Source organism: Triticum urartu, chromosome 2A (genome assembly GCF_056163025.1).
Source record: "Triticum urartu cultivar PI428250 chromosome 2A, HENAU_Tu73, whole genome shotgun sequence".
Classification (NCBI taxonomy): Eukaryota; Viridiplantae; Streptophyta; class Magnoliopsida; order Poales; family Poaceae; genus Triticum; species Triticum urartu.
In genome coordinates this window covers 721,600,513-721,626,492 of record NC_141874.1, presented here as the reverse complement: position 1 = coordinate 721,626,492, position 25,980 = coordinate 721,600,513, and the positions used below count along the sequence as shown (strand labels likewise).

The 25,980-nt window shown below is 45.2% G+C and overlaps 1 pseudogene; it reads left to right on the top strand.

Moving 5' to 3' along the window:
* The first annotated feature begins 15,491 nt into the window (after positions 1 to 15,491).
* Positions 15,492 to 17,396, top strand: LOC125541537 (tryptophan decarboxylase 1 pseudogene; annotated as a pseudogene).
* The last annotated feature ends 8,584 nt before the right edge of the window (positions 17,397 to 25,980 follow it).

Below are 25,980 nucleotides of genomic sequence, written 5' to 3'. Positions count from 1 at the left end.
GCGGTTGGACAGGCGTCGGCGGAAGGCCCTGGCGCTATCCTAGTGCGGTGTCATTGAGAATGGTGGTGAGACGATCTTTACATCTGATGATGATCGTTGGGAAGACATGTGGCTCGATACCTCGGATCAGATCAGCGAGGATGGCGACGATGACGATGACGACGACGACTGGGAGTAGGCTGTAGCTGCACTAGTAGTTTTTATCTATGTCTTTGCACTATCTAAATAATTTTTATCTATCTATGCTATGGAACTATGTAAAATATCTATGTATCATTCTTTTTATTTATGAATTTTATTAAAAAAAATGTACGCACTGTTTAGCGCGCGCTGCATTTTAGCGCGGCCGCTGGAGCTACGCGCGTGCTCAATTTTGACGCGTCTGCTGAAACCACCGCGGCCGGCCACGCCAAACCAGGCGAACGGCGCGCGGCAAATGTCTTTTTTGCGAGCGGCGCGTTGCGCGGCTGTTGAAGATACTCTTAGGCATGGGATTTCCACATGTATAGATTCACGTGGCTCTTTTTCCATGTGATATTGATCACGTGGGCTTTAACACAACACAAGTCTTGAATAAATGTTTGTGAAACGCTTGCTCAGACTGGGGTTAAAACGACAGGTTGGCCGGACGTTGTTTAACCTCATTCGCAAAAGAAAAACGTTGTTTAACCTGACAATTTTGTTGGGTACACATATCCCATAACATTTATAATACTTTAAATAACGGTTTGAACCCTACTTTTAGAAACGGCAGGCTGTTCAATTTTCTGCAGCTGAGCTCGTTTTAGAATGAATGAATGAGCATATCGGTTGGTGTGCACACGGTTTGTATGGTGTGCTTGATCGTACACGGTTGGTCAGAGTGAACATAGTTTACATAAAGCAAAGCGTCTGATGAGTGATTTCATAGCATGCATTTGTTACATGACGAGAAATCTTAACCTTACCGTTTCAAGAAGACGGCGGGAATCTACGCTAGAGCTTCACTACGTCCAGACGGAAGAAATCGAGGACGATGGAGTCCGGAAGAGAAACTCGAAGAAGAAGAAGAAGAAGCGGTGCCATGCACCTGAGCACCGCACCTGCGTGGAATAAAAAAAAACATTAACCTAAACTGCCGACCGAACGGCAGACATAGGGAACGTGGATCCACAGGCTCGCCGGTGCATTCTGAAGGGGGCGGTTTGTCCTACCTGTGCCGAAGTTGGGAAGGAAAATGAGAGGACGTCGAATGGAGTAAAGTTATATACAATAACAGTTATAATATTGGATTTATATTTGAAAAATTAAATTCAGATGGTATTACACATAACTTATTTACTCTTATTGTGTTAAAAAAAGATGTTCCTTTTTTTCTGACATGATCAAATAGGTCTTCCAGGCCGCAGTCAGTCACGCATGCTCCGATGAAAAGTAGGAGAGGTATCACGCGTGATTTTTCTTTTTCACTTTTACCACATCCGTTCAGGCACCCGGTCAAAAGTCAAAGCAAATTAACTTTACATGAAAAGTTGTGTACCAGTTCGCTTGAAAAAGTTTATTCTGTCTCTTCTCTCAAAATATATTTGACTAAATAACCAAGTAACTCGAACGATCGCCCATTTTCTTTCGTTGTTATAGTTGACGATGCATGCAACCTGACAGAAGATCAAAAGCATTGCAGGGTACCGTGCAGCCGCGTATGGATGGGCAAACCCACCGAGCCAATAGGTCATGTTTAATTATAATTTATTTCCTCTGTAAATTATTATATAAGACATCTTATATCAGTATGGAGAATCATGCCGAAACGTACACTTTATACATTTTAAAGAAAGGGTGTTTTTTCAGGAGGGGAGAATAATCTACTCGCTTCGTTTCACAGTATAAAAGCGTTTTGATATTAATGTAGTGTCAAAAACACTTTTAATATTATGAAACGGATGCACAACACCTGAGTACATTAACGAAGTTGGTATACGTGAATTACTAGGTCAAGTAGTACGTCTTTTTTTGAGGGTAGGTCAAGTAGTACGTTGCTGCTTAATTACCCGGATTAGCTCAGCACCTTTGTCAGCGACCGGATTAGCTCAGCACCTTTGTCAGCGAAAAAGATGGAGAAAGTTTCTTGATCGCATTCGTGCGTGTGTACGTATGCATATAGGCACGGTAAGCGACGTATGTTCTCTTCCATCGATACAGTGTTACCTGGCTACCAAGTCATACTCAAGTGAGGAAGCCAGAATATTTGTACAACTCCGGTTCGTCGCGTGCACCTAACTAATTGACATTTTAGTTCAACTCCTGTTCAGGTATATAGTCGGTTGATTAATTCTGACCGTAGCCCATATTTCATCTCCTACTATAATAACGCACGTGCGTTGCAATGGCATATGAATATTCTAGTATATTAGCTTGTGATTTACCTGTTAATAATAATGTGATTGTGCGTACCAACCTGTGGTTGGATGGTTAGAGGGACCATGGTATTCCCAACACATTAGGGTTCAAGTCCTGATGCTCACATTATTTCTGGATTTATTTCAGAATTTCCGGCAATGCGCTTTCAGTGGGAGGAAACGTTTCCATCGACGGCGAGGTGCTTACGATGACATCATAAATCTCAAAATGATATGCCCTCATACACGTGTCGCCAACTTATTAGTCATCACACGACCTTCTCTCTCCTCTCACACGTAATCTTCTACCCATCACTCCTGAAGAGTAGATCTTGTGCTCCGATCATGTTGTCTATATTTAAAAAAACAAAACTAAGTTGAAAATTCTCAGAAATATCCAAAAATATAGTGTATAGATATGAGAGTGGATCATCTAATTATTTATTCTGTGCAATCCAAATTAATTGTCGTAGTTGTACTGAAGTTGCGACAATTAATTTTGATCGGAGGGAGTATAATTTATTTATTTATTTGTGATCTGCTTGAGGAAAAAACCATGGCGCTGGAAATAAATAAAGTTGTGAAAATATTTTTGAATTTGTTATTCTTGCATAGTGTCCGTTCGTCATACTCGCAGTAACCTCGATAGCCGGAAGTACCAAAGGGATTCACACGAGGGGATTACTCAAGTTTAGACTGTCACGATGAAGGTAAAAACTCTACTCCTGGTTGGATGTATTAATGGCGGTAGCCTCATATGAGATTAATGGTATGATATATAGTGGGGATTCAGATCCTCTGACTTAGGAAGAGAAGTCAGGGGAAGCTACAGTAGCCTGACTTCTCTTCTCTAGATTTTCATAAGCTGCAATTTAACACAACGATTATGCATAGTGATTGTCCACAGTAATCTGTGCATCTACAGTGATTCCTGGGCAGTGTCGGATCTCTAACTTGCCTTCCATATTTTACACAAAGAGGCCACTGTAGCTCCCTGACTTCCCTCTTGCATGTCAGAGGATCCCTCTCCATATAGTGGATGTATTGAGGATTTGATGATATATTACGGATTCTTGGGAGCCGTTAGATCTCAGATCAAACGGCTACTAGAAGCACTTGAACATTTTGTAAAAAAGTCATTCAAAAGTCTCAAAATTACACGCATGTAAAATAGCTTCTCCCATGCCGTTGGATCTGAAATCAAACGATCCAAAATCAGGTATCACGGTAGCATATGAAGTCTGGTAGCACCTGAAACTTACTCGATATGATCTAGTCCTAGCCTTGCGTATATACAGGGACCAGGATAGGATTTACAAGGTTGTAGGTCGGTTGCTACCGATCGAGGATCTTTCGCCATCTCCAAAATCCTTGACTTGATCGCCAGGAGCTGAGTAACGGGTCGTGGGATGCAACGAGTCAGTTGGGCTGAGTCTAGGTCGGCGACGGTATATATTCTCGGTACACGAAACCGTCACATACCTCACAAATGAATTGGGATTTTCACGAAATCTGAACCTGGAGATGAGCTTGAGTAATTAATATCTGAGGTTTCCTTTTTGGATATCTATAATCTATAATATAGAAATAGTTGATGCCGACTAAGGGCATCTCCAGCCGTTGGCCCTCCCAGGACGCATAAAAATCGTCTCCTGAGGGCGAGCCAGCGATACAATCGGCGCTGGGGGCGATTTTGCGCCCAGTCGTTGCCCCCAGCTCGCCCCCAGGCGGCGAAATTGGCCCACTTTGCAGCCTAATTTGGCGAATAAAGGGCCCATATGGGCGAGAATAGGCCCATATTCGGCGTGGTTTCGCCGTTTCTCGGCGTTCAATTATCAACACAATTATTTCTTATCACATATTTCATCACAGAAAAATCAAATACTTCAACAAAATAGTACAACAACAAATAGTTCAATACAAATTATATAGTTCAACAAATAAAAACTCGTATTTCATCACACGGCGTCCCCCTTGAGCCTCCATAGGTGCTCAATCAGATATTTCTGCAATTGATGATGCACCTGTGGGTCTCGGATCTCCTGACGCATACTGAGATAGGCAGTCCAAGTTGCCGGTAGATGGTGATCAACTTCGGCTAGAGGACCCTGCCTGTAATATGGTTCAATGTCAAACACTGGGTCTTCTTGCTCGCTCTCGATGATCATGTTGTGCAAGATGACACAGCAAGTCATAATCTCCCACATTTGATCTTTGGACCAGGTCTGAGCGGGGTACCGAACAACAGCGAATCGAGATTGGAGCACACCAAATGCCCGCTCGACATCCTTCCTGCAAGCCTCCCGAACTTTCGCAAACCAGGCGTTCTTGCCTCCTGCCGCAGGGTTTGAGATCGTCTTCACAAATGTCGACCATCTCGGATAGATGCCATCTGCTAGGTAGTACCCCTTGTTGTATTGGTGCCCATTGATCTCGAAGTTCACCGGAGGAGAATGGCCCACAACGAGCTTGGCAAAAATAGGAGAGCACTGCAGCACGTTGATGTCATTGTGAGTTCCTGGCATATCAAAGGAGTGCCAAATCCAGAGGTCTTGTGTGGCTACCGCCTCAAGCACCACACTGCAACCGCCTTTGGCGCCTTTGTACATCCCCTGCCAACCAAATGGGCAATTCTTCCATTTCCAATGCATGCAGTCGATGCTTCCAAGCATCCCAGGAAATCCTCTTGCTGCATTCTGGGCTAGGATCCGAGCAGTGTCTTCCGCATTGGGTGTTCTCAAGTATTGTGGCCCAAACACTGCCACCACTGTCCGACAGAACTTGTAGAAACACTATGCTGGTGGACTCGGCCATGCGCCCATAGTCGTCGAGTGAATCACTGGGAGCTCCATATGCAAGCATCCTCATCGCTGTCGTGCACTTCTGGATGGAGGTGAATCCAATAGCGCCAGTGCAATCCATCTTGCACTTGAAGTAGTTGTCGAACTCCCGGATGGAATTCACAATCCTGAGGAAGAGCTTTCGGCTCATCCGATAACGGCGCCGAAATGTTTTCTCGTCGTGAAGTGGAGCATCGGCGAAGTAGTCGGAGTAGAGCATGCAGTAGCCTTCAAGACGAAGCCGGTTCTTTGCTTTCAACCGCCCCGGCGCCGAGCCACCTCGCCGCGGCTTTTCATGGCTCGCCAGCAGCTGGGCGAGGGCGGCGAGCACCATGAGATGCTCTTATTCCTGGACGTCGGCCGCGGCTTCCTCCTCCAGCAGCGCGGCGAGCTCTTCCTCGTCATCCGAGTCCATCGCCGAGACAGGCAAAACGCCGAACACCTTGCGCTCGGGGGGCGTGTACCCGCCGCTCAACCGCGCCTCCGCGGCCGGAAACGCCCAGCTGCTGTGGGAGGGGCTGCCGCGGCGAAGCGCATCTATTTTCTGGCGGGGAATGGCTATCTAGCGGAGTAGGGCAGCGGCCGTCGCCGGGATATAGCTAGTGGTGGCCGAGGGCGCGGGGGGTGCGAGGCGAGTCGGGGGAAGAAAACCTTGACTTTTCCCCTGTCGGTGTGGGCCAGGCGTGCTTTTTCCTAGCGCTGGAGCCCCCAACTGCTCCCCAGCGCGCCGGGTTCGGCCTGTGACCGCCGGGCGGAAAAAAGGTCCGAACCGGCGATTTTCGGCGTCCTGGGAGTGCGACTGGGCCACTTTTTCGGCGCTCTCAACATGCAGCCCTCCACATCACAAAATGTGTCACGTCATCATCCACTAAAACTATTTTGTAGCACATGCATACCTCAATTTAATTGTTATATCTCCAATAGTCCAACATACATGCATATTCTTTTTTCACATGTAATTACTTTCGAAAATAATAGCTTTCGATTTAGATCATTTTATTCATATAGAACATATTCAAAATAAATCTTTAAAATCCCGCAGCAACGCGCGGGGAAAATCATCTAGTTTTTGTTACGAGTGCAATTTTTTAAGGGAGCATGACTCCATGAGCACACTTGATTGTTTTGGCTCTCTCCTAGCGCTACGGCCATTTTGGTCGTTGGCGGCTCTTCGCATGTTAGAGCATCTCCAACTGCGCCCCCAGAAAGGCCTCCTCAGGTGTTTTTTCGCGCCGACGCCGAAAAAACGGTCCAGTCGCGCCCCAGGAACCCGATTTTCGTCGGCCTGGGCCGAAATTAGCGTCGGCGGACCCAGGCCAAACCCGGCGCGCTGGGGGCGCCCGAGGATGCCGGGGCGAGCGGTTTTGTCGCGAAAGAGCCGCGGGCCAGCCGCGTCAGCGACACCGCGCCTCGTCTCCCCCCAACGCCTCGGTTTCCCACGGGGAATCAATGGCAAGGCTGCCGCCGGTCAGCCTTGCCATTGATTCCTCACGGGCGGCGCGTCACGGGGCGGCGCGCCGACGCCTCCCCTCCCGCGCACCGTACACACGGGCGTGGCGCGGCTATATAAGCCGGTGGCCTCCCCGCCTCTGGCCACACCAGCCCTAGCCGCTGAACTCTCTTTCTCTCCCGTGCGCCGCTGCCGAGCCCTCCCTCTCCCTCTCCCGCACGTACGCCGCCGAGCCCTCCCTCTCCCCCTCCCGATGGCCGAGCGTTTCCCTGGCAACGAGGTGGCGGCGAAGGGCTTCGGCCGCCGAGCTCTCTCTCTCTCTCCTGTGCGCAGCCGCCGAGCCCTCCCTCTCCCACACGTACGCCGCCGAGCCCTCCCTCTCCCCCTCCCGATGGCCGAGCGTTTCCCTGGTGACGAGGCGGCGGCGAACGGCTTCGGCCGCCGCTCGCTCCGCGAACAGGAGTCGTGGCTCCTGTTCCAGGCCAACATCCCGGTGCCGCCGGACATGCGCGCCGGGCCGACGGGGTGGAGGCTCAGCAACGGGGGAGTGCCCATTCCCCCGTTGCCCGACGCCGTGGCGCACCCTGGCTACTTCGCCGACGAGGTGGAGATCGTCCGCGCCTCCCTCACCAACGAGCAGCATGCCCTCCCCTAGTACGCTGCCGACAACCACGTGGCGTGGGCGGCGTACTTCGAGCGCCGCCGAGGCTGGCGTCCACCAACGGGGCGCCGGTTGTGGGCGGCACGAAGAACATCGAGGGGCGTCACCTGTGGTGGGGCGTCCCCGGCCGCACGCTCGAGGGCGTGCTGACGCACCTCGAGGGCGGCAACAACCCGCCGCTAGCCTACCCTCCCCCGGCGAGGGCGGCTGCCCCGTCTCATCGTTGACGCGTCGGGCAATGGATGCCCAGGAGGTTCAGCTCCTCCTTGTCGTCCTCCTCCCACTCCTCCTCACGGGCTTCTTCCCACTCCGACGGCTCTCCGGCGCTGCTCGGCGTCAAGGCCGAGCCCGCGGTGGAGGCGCCGCTCGGCCGGTGCACGTGCAGCGCTGGCATCGTCATCAACGAGGGAGGTCGGTGCGCTTCCTCGTTGGCTCCTCCGTGCTTCGTCAAGCCAAAGACGGAGCCGGGGCTCGCGCCGGTGAAGACGGAGCCGGGGCTCCCCGCCGTGAAAATGAAGCACGGCGACGCGGAGCTCGACGACGATGCGGCCCTGGAATGGGCACGCAAGAACTCCCTGAAGATGGCGAGGGAGCGCCAACGCGCCGCCCTGGCGCGGTTCGAGCAACGCCGCCGGGGCCGCGATGAAGGAGGAGTCGTCGTCATCAAGGACAGCGACGACGACGCGACGCCGCCACCGGTCTACGTTGGGGGCGCCGGTCAGGGATCCACCAGGGACTGTCGCATCAAGGAGGACAAGCCCGACGACGACGATGGCGGCGACGATTGGCGACGACGACGACGAGGATGGCGGCGACGGCGGCGACTACTCGGCGTTCAGCAACTTTTTGTTTTAGTTATATTTGCTATGTACCGCCGAACATGTTAATATATGCCAAATTTGGCCGAAATTTAGCGGTGTTTAAACGAATTCGCTGAACATTTTTTTAAAAAATATGCGCGTCTGGGGGCAGCCCTAGGGCCGGCGCCTGGGGACCAACTCGCCCCCAGGCCCTTTTTTTGCGCCAGCTCGCCCCAGGAGGCGATTTTAGGCGCCCCCTGGGGGGCCAACGGCTGGAGATGCTCTTAGCGTGCATTGGCCTCTACGTGGCCCAATTTGTTTTGTCGGAGCTTTGGCATCCAATTTTTTTTGAACAGAACAAGGCACCAAAAGGTGCCCAATATCATTAACAGCTCATAACAACAGTAAAGTGAGAGTACATATGGCTTGAATAGAGATAGGGAAAAGGGAAACAGCCAAAGAAGAGGAGCTGTTAAAAGCTAGCAAAGATAGGTTGACCAAAAGTCAACCAGATGAACTACATCTAGAACAGATGTGATACACATGAACCGGGAAGCATACAAGAGAAGCAGCATCAGCCAAGCTTAACACAAACGTGACTGATGGCCACCAGCAAGCTAAGCTCTTCGTAGAATTCAGTAATAAACGACTGTTTGGTGTTGAGATGCAGGCCTGAACTAGTAGCAGAAAGGAGAGAAGAGCTGCCTGAACAAGAATCCATCCTGCTGCTAGAAACAATACACTTTGTGCACCTGAAAACCTGAAAAATTAAAATCACCCAAAATGGCAGACACTGGACAGTCATCGGAAGCATGAGAGTGAGAGGAACAATCTAGAATAGGACCACGAACAGACTGATAAACCTGTTGAGCAAGGTTGTGAGAAACTCCATTCAGGCTCCTGGAAATATGAAATACTTGGGAGTTAAGATGAGCAGTAGATGTAACAAAGGAAGCCAGTTCTTTTCTGATGTTCCAAGGGGCAGCCGAATGGATTATCTTCCTAGATGCTACAGCTGAAGCTAGAGAGAGACAATCAGTTAAAAATGTTGGTTGTTGAACACTAAGACTGACTGCCAAATGAGCTGCATATGCAAGAGCAACTGCTTCTGCTTGAATAGGAGTAGAAGTGGGAGGCGCTGAAGCTTGAACCTGAATGTTAATTTCTCTCCGAGGAGAAGGTATGCAAAAGTAAACTCCTACACCTGTCTTTACTTCCCCTTGAGTAAGACCTGGAATTTTTGAAGATCTAAAGGCTGCATCAGAAAAGATTTTAGTACCATTAATCAACATATCAGATTTAAGAGTCTGCCCTTGTTTAGGAACAACCCGAGCCTCAAGATGGTTCTTAGCACAAATCTGATTATTAGAAGGGAGGAAAGATTCCTCATGCAATGCAATGTCAATATGAGCAGCAGCAATATGCACTTTGTAAGGAATACATCTTTTTCTTTCAAATAAGAAATCATTTCTAGCTTTCCAGATACACCATAAAAAGTTCAAAACATTTTGCAAGGAAGCATAAGGATGCCCCATAGAAACCAGATGAATGAGAATAGAGTGCATTGAATTATGGTCCTGAACAAGAGAATCGGATATGAGAAACCAAGGAGCAGAAAACCAGGCAGCTCTAGCAAAATCACAAAGAAAGAAGAGATGAAATTCATCCTCTTGCTGGGCACACCTACAACAAGTCTGAGAAATATGAGTGAAAAAACGTTATGCTCTCATACCTGTCGGCAAAGCTTTACTAAGAAGCCTCCAAGCAAAATTTTGGACTTTAGGCAACAATTTTTTCTTCTTCCAAATGACTTTGAGAAAGTTTTTGAACTCAAGAGAAACCTGAAGAGGAGCAGTTCTAGGATGAGAGTGAATGGCTTGCAAACAAAGGTTGTAGGCAGCTTTAGCAGAACAAAACCCCTTAGGAGCCAAGGGTCAACAGAGCAAATCTTCATTATTATTCTTAATGATATCAATGTTAATTATATGAGAAGCAAGAGGCTGCTGAAATAAAGAGAAAATTAGTTGATGATTCCAATTTTTTTGCCCAGGCAGCCAAACATCTCTAACCAAAGAAGGATAAATAAAACCTACTTGTTAAGGAATAAGAAAATCATGAATGGAATTCCAAAAAGGACACCAAGGCATACTCCACAAAGAGATGTTTCCTTTAGTAAGCTGATAGAAAGCATGATCTTTCAGTTTGGGTAGCATTTTTAAAACAGAAGCCCAAAAAGCTGACTTAGGAGGGGCCACAGTGGCCTTCCAAATAGTAGTAATATGAAAGTATTTAGCCTAAAGAACATGATATAAATGAGAAGAAGGGTCTTTAGCTAACCTCCACGACGCAGCAAGAATTAGGCTATTGTTTATTGCTTTTAAGTTTCTGATGCCTAGTGCACCTTCTGCCTTAGAACTGGTGTCCTGCAACTGGTAGTTATTTTCAAAATGTTGGCCTTTGTGGACCGAGCAACATCTCACATTAGAGAAGAAGTAGTTTTCATAGGGCGGGAGGCTATGAAATAGTTCAAATCTGATGCAATATTAAAGAAAATAAATCAAGTAGCCCTGAATGGTACCAAACACTATGTCCTAATAGTAAGTGATTTCTTTCAACCTGGTAGAAAAACAAGAAACAAAAAGTGGAGTGGGCATGTTGACTAAGAGGAACAAGAAAGCATCACAAAAGTTCGAATTTTTGAGATCAACTTTTACATCAATTAAGAAATCAGTTCACATTTGAAAATAGACTGTGAAAGTTATTTTGGGTTCCTAAATAATTTATTAAATTCAGATTTTTTCCGCAAATTTCAGATTGATAACTTTCAGGGCTAAACTATGTTGGCATTTTTTTAATAGAAAAGAACTCCGTGAGCACCACACGTTAGAGCTGAGGCTCAAACAAGGGCGGGCTGGCTACGTACTCAAGCGCCTAGCCAACAAAGCGACGCCCCATTCTCACTTTGATCCCATTAACTTTTTGTTGACCATAGATGGAATATTTGTTCATCGGCCTTAGCGAAAGTGGAATGTAGGGTTGTATGCTGATAGTAACATCACACATATCTAGACAAATTAGATGTTGTGGCAAGCAATAAATGAAGAAAGAGAGAAAAGTAGTAACATAGCTAGTTACTAGTAGTATGAGTAACATCATACATATTAAGGCAAGATGTGTCTATAGCCTAATAAATGAAGTGATGCATGTTATCACACATATGTTACTCCCCACTATAGAGGTAGTAACATAGACTAGTAACATGGGCATGTTACTAGTCTATGTTACTACCCATTGTGGCTAGTAGTAACCTCATTCGCAAAAAGAAAAGAACGTTGTTTAACCTGACAATTTTGTTGGGTACACATATCCCATAACATTTATAATACTTTAAATAATGGTTTGAACCCTACTTTTAGAAACGGCAGGCTGTTCAATTTCTGCAGCTTAGCTCGTTTTAGAATGAATGAATGAACGGTATGAACAAGCGCACTAAGCATATCGGTTGGTGTGCACACGGTTTGTATGGCGTGCTTGATCGTACACGGTTGGTCAGAGTGAACACAGTTTACATAAAGCAAAGCGTGTGATGAGTGATTTCATAGCATGCATTTGTTCTTATAAGTGAATCATGTGCGACATCGTCCACACTCTGACACTCAAGCCATCGTGGAGCTCTCTCTCTGTGTGTGCACGCGCACGCGTACGTGTGCGTGTGTGTGTGTGTTTGTGTGTGCGTGTGCGTGTGTGTGTGCGCGCGCGCGCGCGTGTTTTGTCGAGCACCCTCGAGAGACCCCATGATGATGCCCTTGTGCCACTGCCAACTATGTCCTGAACTCCTAATGGGCTTTGGGTTGCATAATTGGGCCAGGGGACGATATATGGGACACGTTGTGGAGGTAGTGTGAGAAGTAGACGTGATGTGCACATGAGTTGTATATTTGTTGAATACATATTTCATACAGATGATGTAATTACGATTTTTTTCTGCCAAAAAGAAGTGGTCTTCATCTAAATACCCATGAATTATGTTAGGGCCGCCCTCCTTCCCAAAATGATTGAACACACATGATGGGTCTCTATGGCCAGAATGATACTTAATGCGAGCATAACTAATATTATAGCACTAGCTTTTACATAGTGGACTGAGCAAGATCCCATCACTTTATATAAGGATGTATGAATTGTATAAACACTAGCACTACAATCACGAAGAGCATAACAATCAAAATTATTAATGGTAATCAGTTCAATTGGTTCCAAACCATCCTCTAATTATATAGGGATATTGGCATCTTGATTATATTTCTCCTCGCCGTTTGAAATAGTTAGCCCTATATGTTCAGTAATTTGTTTGTTGCAAGCAGTTCTATTAGGCACTTCCGATAATTCTTACAAAACTTGTATAACTTCGGAGAGGGTACACTCATCATAGTAAATTTAATTACATCAATAATAAATAATGTACAGTACCAACCATTTTTGACATTCTTATCCTATGCTTAATTTTAGGTTCAATTTCAGCATGCATGGTTTTGTTTCTTCTTTTCTCCCAATTCATATCTAGGATGAATTGAATATGTTTGAAAGTATCTCCATTGTTAATTTTAGATGGTGTCAATCTATGCTTCATCAAACTATATAATTAGAGAGTTTTAACTTTATCAAAGAGAGTGCTAATTTACCAAAAAAATGGTTCAACGTCTTGATTTAGTTTTGGGTCGAAATTCATTACTTAATCATTCCTACAAATCTAGTAGGAAAATTATTACTCCCACATTAATTATATCAATGATAAGGCATGTAATCGTTATTTCTACAGTATTCGTCATGCATTATTGTTGAAGTTATTTTGACACCAACATGTTCTTTATTTCGCTCAACAAGTTCACGAAATTAGAAATATCATAAGTACTAGATGATGCATTATTAATAGAAAACATAGACATATGCATACCAGGTTTGGCATTTTAACTTTGAACCTCCTGGGTAGAGTTTAGCATTATAGTTGGAACCCTCTCAATATGTCATTTGACATAATTTTCCATCATGCCACCCAAACATTTTGAGCTTGAGCTTGTGTCATGCTTCTAAAGGTGCCATCTGTAGATGAATCTAACAATTATTCATATGTATGGTTCAATCCAACATAAAAGGTGTGCAACATTAACCATTCACCTAATCTATATAGGTCAATTTCTAAGAGTTTTACCTCCTTTTCAAACTTGAGATAAATGTTTATGATTGGATAACTTATAGTTCACAATGTGGTTTTGCATTTCTATATCTTAGCAAAGGGCTAGTATTTCACAATTAAAACATTTTGCATTCACTACAAAATTGAATATTATCAAGAGGCAAAGATGGAAACCACCTCCTTACCCAACAACCATCCACTCCCCCCACCACCTTCTCAACCATTGTCTCGTCATCCTATGCCACCGCCACCTTCTCCCTGTCCGCAAGCGAGCCCTCAGCCAGGGATCGATCCAGAAGTGCTAAAAGAAGCCATCTAAATGAGACAACCCCTTGAAACAAAACAAGTGAGATGGAAACCGCTCGCTAAATCTCTTCTGGTCAGGACCCATGACAGTTACTAACATTGCCACAAGTTGCATTGTTCGTGTAAGGCTTCTCATAGCGGGAGCATCACAATATGATGCATTACCACGTAAACAAAAATATGATGTGGCACATCAATTAATTATTTTACAGAAGGTTCTAGTATATGGCACAGTACCATGGCACGTCAAAAGATTTTTAAAATAAAAATAAATAAATGGAGTGCACTTTAAATTGAGACTTTATAAATCAACAAATGTAGTGATTATATGATACTATTGTATGATACTCCCTCTGTTCCTAAATATTTGTCTTTGTAGAGATTTCAACAAGTGACTACATACGAAGCAAAATCCGTGAAGCTACACTCTAAAATATGTCTATATACATCGTATGTGGTAGTCCATTTGAAATCTCTAAAAAGGCAAATATTTAGGAAATGAGGGAGTACTATGTATTGCACATGCGGAATCCATTTTGGCTCTATGGAGCACATGCTCCTGCATGCCAAAAATGGATTTTACAAATGTCAAACAAATTAAAAAATATAGATGTGTTCAATGTCACACCCAAATGGTATATGCAAATTTTCAGGGGGAAAACTTAAGCATTTTGACCTGCGCAAAAAAAAGAGAGTCGAACGCCGAATGTTACCTCCAAATATTAGACTTGTTTATTTTTTTCACCAGCAAAGAACTGCTATCCCATATGGCATGAAAATTGTCAAGCACATGATACTAGTTTATGTTACTCTTCATTGTGGTAGGTCTAACATATATGTTGTATGAATATACACTTGGTGCTTTGATTATATTTTTGCGAAAGATTTAGATTTATTATAAAAGTTCATCAGAAGTACAAAACACCTCAAACACAATAAAAATATGTCGAGGTCTCTAGACCACCAAATGACCACTACCGCCGCCAAAATGGTCCATCGACTCGTCTCTGTCGCCACTCCCCTACCGAAACCGGCTTGACCTTGTCGATACAGCCAGAAAGTCTTCATGCACTTGTCCCTAAGGACCAGCGCCATAGAGCCGCAATCGTCGTCGTTGAACCCACAAATAGATATGAACCAACTGACACCAAATCTCGCCGTTCCAAGAAGACATCATGAATCCAGGCCAGAGCTCCGTCATACATCTAGATGGACAAACTCGACGAGGATTAGATCTTGGAAGACAAACATGCAGAAGAAACGTCGTCATCTACCGGAGTGCCACGTTTGCAAGGACTAAAAAGCCCTTAACCTAAACTACTAGCCGACACGAAGACACCCATATCCCCCTCCCCACCATCGATGGAGCGCCGGGTAGAGGAGAGGCGAACACACAGGCTCGCCGGGGAAGTCTGAAGCGGAGAATTTGCCCTAGCCATAGATAATTTCCTTTAGGAGAGAAAAGGTCTATCTTGACCGCATGATATTGTATTATATGCAGTTAATAATACGAACAAGAAACGATTTTTTGTGGTGACGAAAACCATCCATGCCCCCTAGTAGTCCAGAGTATATGCGTAGAAAGAAAAAAAAAACTTTAGCAGCCAGACGATGACCAATTAACGAACGGCATAATAACGGGTCTATTCGGACGTATCCGGACCGAACAGACGAGTTGACCATCAGATTCATGTCGCGCGCGCTTGTGCTCGGATCTCTACCAACCACCAACCTTCCTAGCAGCGCACGTAGGCCCGCGCGACCAGGACCCATCCAACGCCCACCCCGCCACGCCGCTTCCCGGATCCACCTATATATACCCAGCACCAACTACTAACTCCATTCACCAAGCAGCAAAGCAAGCCAGCTAATTACTAGCTCCTCCGCCTCTTCTTCTTGCTCTCCGGCAGCAAAGCTACCTAGCTCAACTTCATTAAGCCAATCCTTCTCTCCGCCTCCCAACCTTCTTTGCTCATAATCAAGGTTTAAATTACCTACCTAAAAGGAATGGGCAGCTTGGGCACCAACCCCATGTCCTTCTCCGCCATCCCCGACGACAAGGCGGCGTTCGAGCCGCTCAACCCTGAAGATGTCCGTGAATACCTCCACAAGGCCGTCGACTTCATCTCCGACTACTACACCAACATCGAGTCCATGCCCGTACTCCCTAACGTGAAGCCGGGGTACCTGCAAGACGAGCTCAGCGCGTCCCCGCCAACTTACTCTGCGCCATTCGACGTCACCATGAAGGAGCTCAGGACCTCCGTCGTCCCCGGCATGACGCACTGGGCTAGCCCCAATTTCTTCGCCTTCTTCCCCTCCACCAACAGCGCCGCTGCGATCGCCGGCGACCTTATTGCTTCGGCCATGAACACCGTCGGATTCACATGGCAGGCTTCGCCTGCAGCGACTGAGATGGAGGTCCTCGCTCTCGACTGGCTTGCACAGCTCCTGCGCCTACCCACCACCTTCATGAACCGCACCAGCACTGGTCGTGGCACCGGCGGTGGGGTTATCCTTGGCACAACAAGCGAGGCCATGCTCGTCACGCTAGTCGCCGCCCGAGATGCAGCGCTGCGTCGAAGCGGCTCTGTCGGCGTGTCTGGCATTCCACGCTTGGCTGTGTATGCCGCCGACCAAACCCACTCCACGTTCTTCAAGGCTTGTCGCCTCGCGGGATTTGACCCCGCCAACATCCGCTCCATCCCTACCGGGCCAGAAACCAATTATGGGCTCGACCCGGCAAAGCTTCTCGAGGTCATGCAAGCTGATGCCGACGCTGGTCTTGTGCCAACATATGTCTGCGCTACCGTGGGCACCACGTCTTCCAATGCCGTTGACCCGGTGGGTGACGTCGCCGATGTTGCCGCCATGTTCAATGCATGGGTCCACGTCGATGCTGCCTACGCTGGCAGTGCATGTATCTGCCCTGAGTTTCGCCATCATCTCGACGGCGTCGAGCGCGTGGACTCCATTAGCATGAGCCCACACAAATGGCTTCTCACATGTCTTGATTGCACATGTCTCTATGTCCGTGATGCTCACCGACTGAGTGACTCATTGGAGACCAACCCGGAGTATCTCAAGAATGATGCTACCGAGTCCGGCGAGGTCACCGATCTTAAAGACATGCAGGTCGGCGTTGGCCGACGCTTCCGTGGGCTCAAGCTTTGGATGGTCATGCGTACCTATGGTATCGCAAAGCTCCAAGAGCACATCCGTAGTGATGTTGCCATGGCCAAGATGTTTGAAGATTTCGTCCGTGCCGATGACAGGTTTGAGGTGGTCGTACCGAGGAACTTTGCTCTTGTTTGCTTTCGGATCAAGGCAAGTGGAGCCATGACGGAGAAGGATGCTGACGAGACCAACCGCGTGCTAATGGAAAATCTGAACAAAACTGGCAAGGCTTATCTTGCACACACGGTGGTCGGTGACAAGTTCGTGTTACGGTTCGCTGTTGGGTCATCGCTGCAGCAGGAGAGGCATGTGAGAAGTGCTTGGGACCTCATCAAAAAGACTGCGAGCAGTATCATGGATTAAGTGGACAGACCTATCGGTGCTGAAAGTTTTAGGGGCAACACAAATCCCAATATTTATGATACATTTATTCTTTTAATTTATCTTTCTTTTCTTTTGCTTCGATTCAGATTATTATTTATTTGGACATGTGGTTCTTATTTCCACTGAGGGTATATATATATATATATATAGTAGGCAACGAAATGGATTGTAGACTGTAAAAGGTAAAATGGCTTATATTGAATGAACACGAGATACTTTTTTATTTGTTACTGTGCTCTGCTAGCGAGTGATGAATGCTTGTCTACGCATCTCGATCAATCAAGAAATGGACACATCCATTTGTGCGGGAGAGGTGTTTATTTAGATTAGAGTAGGTTAAAAAATAACTCTAACTCTAACTGTGTTAGAGTATCTAAACAGAGCCACAATGGGTATGTTGCACTCAATTGGTTTTTAGGTTTCAAGATGCCAGACCGAAGCTGGTCACCGCGTGTTCCCACCTTCCCATTAATTAATTGGTCCTATCTAACTGCCATACAATTCCATCTGTCTGAATTAATGGTGCTTGCACCGCAGCATTGACACAGCAAAACACAGGGTCAAAGATTTAATTAAGTGATCGATTTAATTTGCGCCCAACTTCGATGCGGATCTGCAAAGGAAAGGACCATCGACGTTCTCACGGCCTGCCGGAGGGACATGGAACAATGGAGGCTCGCCGGCGCCCGCGGCATAGAGGTCCCTTTCGGGGACATTATGTGAGGAGTGAAACCATGTATTATCTCCGTCCGAAAATAATAATTATTAAAAAGAATAAAAAAGAATATATCTAGTTCTATTTTAGTTTTAGATACATCTCTTTTTACCTATTTTAATGATAAGTATTTTCAGACGGAGGAAGTAATATTTTTGCTGGGGTAGTGGAGTGAAGCCTGTGTGCTCATTCTCTACCTTATTCAGACCTTGATTTTTTGATCTCTTTTTTGTAACCTCTCTCTGCTAAGCCAATGAAATGCCAGCAATGCTGGGTCTTTCAAAAAGAAAATCCGTGTTTGTATGAGTGGCTTAATAGGGGTGCTGGGTCTTTCAAAAAGAAAATCCGTGTTTAAGTATGAACGTGGCTTAATAGGGGATCTCCAACGCATGAGCGCTTATGTTCCCGGAGGCAATATTTTGTGCAGGTTTTTTAAGCGTCCTGACTCCTCGGCGCAAGAAAATAAACCATGGTCCACTAGAAAGCTACGAAAACAACTGGGATTTAATCCCTGGAGCCCAGAGTTAGGGCCCGTTCGTCAATCCACCCACTCGTCAATATCCATGGATCTAGACAGCATCGTTTCGCCTGTTCTCAGATTATCAACCACAACTCGTCCGCTCCTGGAGCGGAGGCGCGGAGCGGAGGAAGACCGAACGGCCCCTTAAACGCCTGCATTGTACGTGCTCTTAAAATTGTGAATCAATGAAAGCAAAGCAGGCATACAAGTGGGAGTACTAGAGTAGGGCGGTACTACAGTAATGACTGTATGCTGAATGGAGCGATCAGTACTCGCAACTAGTCTCCCATCCGTGGCCCATCTAAATTATATAAGAGCATGGTTAATAATGTAGCCGGCTGATTGGCTATAAGGAGATGCTACCTAACTTAAAGCCCTCATAAAAATATATTCATATAATAAGTTGGATCTTAGATTGGCTATTAGGCTGGTCGTAGTGGGGAGTAACTTATACTAGTCATGCATATGACATTAGTCTAAATTACGATTTTCATAGTGCAAAGTAACATAGTAGTACTATCATAGATGGTTTCATTTATTAGCTTGTAGACTCATATTTTATTGGGAAGCGTTATGTTACAATAACATATTATGTTACTACTTCTCATTAACTACTTGCCACATAAGCAAAAATAAAATTGGGGTACACTATATTACTCGCTAAGTTACTCCCACTATGACTAGCCTTAGGTTGGCTCTAAGCATTTAATATCTGCATGAGCGATGTATATGATTGGAGAGAGTTGCATGCATACTTTTTTATGTTGATCTATGTGCTATAGCCGGTCTGTAGAATAAGAGCCCGCTTCACTCTCTCTCTCCTCTTCTCTCACTCCTCCAAGTAGGATTTTAATGACATGGCAAGTCTTATAGCTTGCTGACTAGGCCTTATTAGACTTGCTCTAACAGATGATTTCTCTCATGCTTGAGCTATGCAGTATATCGATACTGGTGACCTAGAGTAACTCTAGCAAAGTTGTTATATCGGACCGACAGATATAATAACCGTTTTATAGAGAGTTGTTGAGGACATCCGAGGTAGCTACGGTGTCTCTGCTCCCCACGGTGTGGAACCAAGATAGGAGGGTGTCAAGGGCAGATTGCGAGCAATTGCTGGCCCCTTTTCTCCTTGAAGGAGATTTCATACAACTTGGAGGGATGAGATCTAACATTCCCCTGGACTGGGCGGGTTTCTGGACACTTTCTACAAAACGTTTTGGAATGTGGTGGGTCCACATTTCCTGAAGCTAGTCCAAGACTTTGCTAAAGGGTGTATCGATGTGAAGAGGCTTAATTATGGTATTTTGGCACTATTGTCGAAAGTGGAGGGAGCGGACCACATTCGTCAATACTGGCCAATTACCCTAATCAACGTCAGCTCTCGGTTACTAGCTAAGGGTATGCTTCTAGGTTGGCTCCAGTGGCGGATAGGGTAATTGACACAAATCAAACCGCCTTCATCAAAGGACGGAGCATTCTGGATGGAATTGTTGTCCTACATGAAGTGCTCCTCGAAATCCACAATAAGAAGGAGGTGTTTATCTTGAAGATAGACTTTGAGAAAGCATATGATAGGATAAGATGGGACTTCCTGGAGCAAACAACGCATGCTAAAGGGTTCGACCCACAATGGGTGAGCTGGATGATGCAATTAGTCAACGGTGGCCAGACCACAATCAATATCAACGGGAAAATAGACCCGTTTTGTCGGAATACCAAGGAGACCCTATACCACCCTATTGTTTAACATTGCAGCTGATGGCTTGGTTGCAATGTTAGATAGGGTGAAAGAGGCTGGGCATATCTCTGGTGTTGCGACATCGGTAGTGCGCAACAGGTGGAGAAACATCATCAGTATGCGGACGACACCTTAATCTTCATTAAAAACTTGGACAGAGAGATTATTAACTTCAAATTTCTACTCATGTGCATAGGGGATGTCCGGGCTAAAGATTATCTTTGACAAGAGTGAGGCATTTATCTTGGGAGGAGACCTTGAATCAAAGCTTCGAGCAGCTCATATGATGAATTGTGAGCTAGGCTCGATAATGATGAAGTACCTGAAGGAAATGTGCCCTAGAGGAAATAGTAAAGTCGTTATTTATATTTCCTTATATCATGATAAATGTTTATTATTCATGCTAGAATTGTATTAACCGGAAACTTGATACATGTGTGGATACATAGACAAAATAGAGTGTCCCTAGTATGCCTCTACTTGACTAGCTCGTTAATCAAAGATGGTTAAGTTTCTTGACCATAGACATGTGTTGTCATTTAATGAACGAGATCGCATCATTAGAGAATGATGTGATGGACAAGATCCATCCGTTAGCTTAGCACAATGATCGTTTAGTTTTATTGTTATTGCTTTCTTCATGACTTATACATGTTCCTCTGACTATGAGATTATGCAACTCCCGAATACCGGAGGAACACCTTGTGTGCTATCAAATGTCACAAAGTAACTGGGTGATTATAAAGATGCTCTACAAGTGTCTCCAATGGTGTTTGTTGAGTTGGCATAGATCGATATTAGGATTTGTCACTCCATGTATCAGAGAGGTATCTCTGGGCCCTCTCGGTAATGCACATCACTATGAGCCTTGCAAGCAATGTGTCTAATGAGTTAGCCATAGGGTGATGCATTATGGAACGAGTAAAGAGACTTGCCGGTAACGATATTGAACTAGGTATGATGATATCGACGATCGAATCTCGGGTAAGTAACATACCGATGACAAAGGGAACAACATATGTTGTTATGCGGTTTGAGTTCGACCACTGTTCAAGATATCTTCCGATATGCCGATAAATCGGCCGATTTATTGCTTACCGCTATCAGACCGATAAGATAAATCGGTCGATAAATCAGCCGATATGGCGATAAATCGGCCGATATGCCGATAAACTGGCAGATTTACGCCTTATCATGGGTCGACCGATAAGTTCCCGATAAGCGATATCCCCAACATTGGGTTCGACCGATAAAGATCTTCGTAGAATATGTAGGAGCCAATATGAGCACCCAGGTTATTGACCGGAGATGTGTCTCGGTCATGTCTACATAGTTATCGAACCCGTAGGGTCTCCACGCTTAACGTTCGATGACGATTTGTATTATGAGTTATGTGATTTGATGACCGAAGTTTGTTCGGAGTCCCGTATGAGATCACGGACATGATGAGGAGTCTCGAAATGGTCGAGAGGTAAAGATTCATATATTGGAAGGCTATATTCGGACATCGGAATGGTTCCGAGTGATTCTGGTATTTTTTGGAGTACCGGAGATTTACGGGAATTCACCGGGGAAAGTTAATGGGCCTTATTGGGCTTTAGTGGAGAGAGGGAAGAAGGGCCACGAGGTGGCGCGCGCCTCCCCCTGGCCAAACCGAATTGGACAAGGGGTGGGGGCGCGGCCCCCCATTCCTTCTCCCTCTCCCTCCTTTCCTTCTTTCCTACTACGAAAAGGAAAGGGAATCCAACTAGGACTTGGGAGTCCTAGTAGGACTCCCTACACTTGGCGCGCCCCTAGGAGGGTCGGCCTCTCTCCCTCCCTCCTTTATATACGTGGGCAGGGGGCACCCCAAAGAGACACCAAGTCTTCTCTTAGCCGTGTGCGGTGCCCCCCTCCACAGTTACACACCTCGGTCATATCGTCGTAGTGCTTAGGCGAAGCCCTGCGCCGGTAACTTCATCATCACCGTCGCCATGCCTTTGTGCTGACGGAACTCTCCCTCATCCTCAACTGGATCAAGAGCTCGAGGGACGTCATCGTACCGAACGTGTGCTGAACACGGAGGTGACGTACATTCGGTACTTGGATCGGTTGGATCATGAAGACGTTCGACTACGTCAACTGCGTTATTAAATGCTTCCGCTTTCGGTCTACGAGGGCATGTAGACACACTCTCCCCCTCTCGTTTCCATGCATCTCCTAGATAGATCTTGCGTGATCGTAGGATTTTTTTGAAATACTGCGTTCCCCAACAGTGGCATCCGAGCCAGGTCTATGCTTAGATGTTATATGCACCAGTAGAACACAAAGAGTTGTGGGCGATAATAGTCATACTTCTTACCAGCAACATCTTACTTTGATTCGGCGGTATTGTTGGATGAATCGGTCCAGACCGACATTACATGACCGCGTTAATGAGACTGGTTCTATGGACGTGCTGTGCACACAAGTGGCTAGCGGGTGTCTGTTTCGCCAACTTTACTTGAATCAAGTTTCACTACACTCGGTCATTGTTGAAGGTTAAAACAGCACACTTGACGAAAAATCGTTGTGGTTTTGATGCGTAGGTAAGAACGGTTCTTGCTAAAAACCCATGGTAGCCACGTAAAACTTGCAACAACAAAGTAAAGGACGTCTAACTTGTTTTTGCAGGGCATGTTGTGATGTGATATGGTCAAGACGTGATGAGATATAAATTGTTGTATGAGATGATCATGTTTTGTTAAAGTTATCGGCAACTGGCAGGAGCCTTATGGTTATCTCTTTATTGCATAAGATGCAAGCACCATATAATTGCTTTACTTTATTGCTATGCGATAGCATTAGATGCAAAAGCAATAGTTGGTGAGACGACCATGTGACGACACTTTGATAGAGCTCAAGATGATGGAGATCATGGTGTCATGCCGGTGATGATGGAGATCATGACGGTGCTTTGGAGATGGAGATCAAAGGCACGAGATGATGATGGCCATATCATGTCACATATTTTGATTGCATGTGATGTTTATCCTTTATGCATCTTATTTTTCTTAGTAAGGCGGTAGTATTATAAGATGATCCCTCACTAAATTTCAAGGTATAAGTGTTCTCCCTGAGTATGCACCGTTGCTATAGTTCGTCGTGCCGAGACACCACGTGATGATCGGGTGTGATAAGCTCTACGTTCACATACAACGGGTGCAAGCCAGTTTTACACACGCGGAATACTCGGGTTAAACTTGACGAGCCTAGCATATGCAGATATGGCCTTGGAACACTGAGACCGAAAGGTCAAATGTAAGTCATATAGTATATATGATCAACATAGAGCTGTTCACCATTGAAAACTACTCCATCTCACGTGATGATCGGACATGGTTTAGTTGATATGGATCACTGATCATTTAGATGACTAGAGGGATGTCTATCTAAGTGGGAGTTCTTAAGTAATATGATTAATTGAACTTTAACTTATCATGAACTTAGTCCTGATAGTATTTGCATATCTATGTTGTAGATCAATAGCTTGTGATGTAGCTCCCCGTTTATTTTGATATGTTCCTAGAGAAATATAAGTTGAAAGATGATAGTAGCAATGATGCGGACTGGGTCCGTGATCTAAGGACTATCCTCATTGCTGCACAGAAGAATTATGTCCTTGATGCACCACTAGGCGACGGACCTATTGTAGGAGTAGATGCATACGTTATGAATGTTTGGCGAGCTCAGTATAATGACTACTTAATAGTTTAGTGCACCATGCTTTACGGCTTAGAACTGGGACTTCAAAAACTTTTTGAACGCCACGGAGCATATAAGATGTTCCAAGAGCTGAAATTGGTATTTTAGACTCATGCCCGGGTCGAGATGTATGAGACCTCCGATAAGTATTTTGCCTACAAGATGGAGGAGAATAGCTCAACCAGTGAGCATGTGCTCAGAATGTCTGAGTAATACTATCGCTTGAATCAAGTGGGAGTTAATCTTCCAGATAAGATAGTGATTGACAGAGTTCTCTAGTCACTATCACCAATTTACTGGAACTTCCCGATGAACTATAATATGCAAGGGTTGGCGAAAACGATTCCTGAACTCTTCGTGATGCTGAAATCGGCAAAGGTTGAAATCAAGAAAAGCATCAAATGTTGATGGTTGACAGGACCACTAGTTTCAAGTAAAAGGGCAAGGGAAAGAAAGGGAACTTCAAAATGAATGGCAAGCAAGTTTCCACACCCATGAAGAAGCCCAAAGCTAGACCCAAGCCTGAAAACTAAGTGCTTCTACTACAAAGGAAATGGTCACTGGAAGCGGAACTGCCCCAAATACTTAGCGGATAAGAAGGGTGGCAAAATGAACAAAAGTATATATGATATACATGTTATCGATGTGTACTTTACTAGTGTTCATAGTAGCCCCTGGGTATTTGACACCGGTTCAGTTGCTATGATTAGTAACTCGAAACAGGAGTTACAAAATGAACAAGGACTAGTTGAGGGCGAGGTAACGATGTGTGCTGGAAATGATTCCAAGGTTGATAAGATCACCATTACTCCATCTACCTTCGGGATTAGTATTGGAACTAAATAAATGTTATTTGGTGTTTGCGTTGAGCATAAATATGATTGGATCATGTTTATTGCGATACAGTTATTCAAGTTAGAGAATAATTGTTGTTATGTTTACATGAATAAAACCTTCTACGGTCTTATATCCAATGTAAATGGTTTACTGAATCTCGATCACAGTGATACACATAATATTGATGCCAAAAAATGCAAAGTTAATAATGATAGTGCAACTTATTTGTGGCACTGCCGTTTAGGTCATATTGGTGTAAAGCTCATGAAGAAACTCCATGCTGATGGGCTTTTGGAATCACTTGATACTTGTGAACCATGCCTCATGGGCAAGATGACTAAAACTCCATTCTCCGGAACAATGGAGCGAACCACTGACTTATTGGAAATAATACATACCGATGTATGCAGTCCGATGAGTGCTGAGGCTCCTGACGGGTATCGTTATTTTCTAACCTTCACAGTTGATTTGAGCAGATATAGGTATATCTACTTAATGAAACACAAGTCTGAATTATTTTGAAAAGTTCAAAGAATTTCAGAGTGAAGTGGAGAATCATTGTAACAAGAAAATAAAGTTTCTGTGATCTGATCACAGAGGCGAATATTTGAGTTTCGAGTTTTGGCCTTCATTTAAAACAATGTGGAATCGTTTCACAACTGACGCCACCTGGAACACCACAGCGTAGTGGTGTCCGAACGTCGTAACTGTACTATATTGGGTATGGTGTGATCTATGATGTTTATTACCGATTTACCACTATCTTTTTGGGGTTATGCATTAGAGACAGCTACATTCACGTTAAATAGGGCACCATCTAAATCCGTTGAGACGACACCATATGAACTGTGGTTTGGTAAGAAACCTAAGCTGTCGTTTCTTAAAGTTTGGGGCTGCAATGCTTATTTGAAAATGCTTCAACCTGATAAGCTCAAACCCAAATCGGAGAAATGTGTCTTCATAGGATACCCAAAGGAGATTGTTGGGTACACCTTCTATCACAGATCTGAAGGCAAGATATTCGTTGCTAAGAATGGATCCTTTCTAGAGAAGGAGTTTCTATCGAAACAAGTGAGTAAGAGGAAAGTAGAACTTTATGAGGTAGTTGTACCTTCTCACGAATTGGAAAAAAGGTTCATCACAGAAATCAGTACCAGTGATGCCTACACCAATTAGTGAGGAAGTTAATGATGATGATCATGGAACTTTAGATCAAGTTACTACCGAACCTTGTAGGTCAACCAGATTACGATTCGC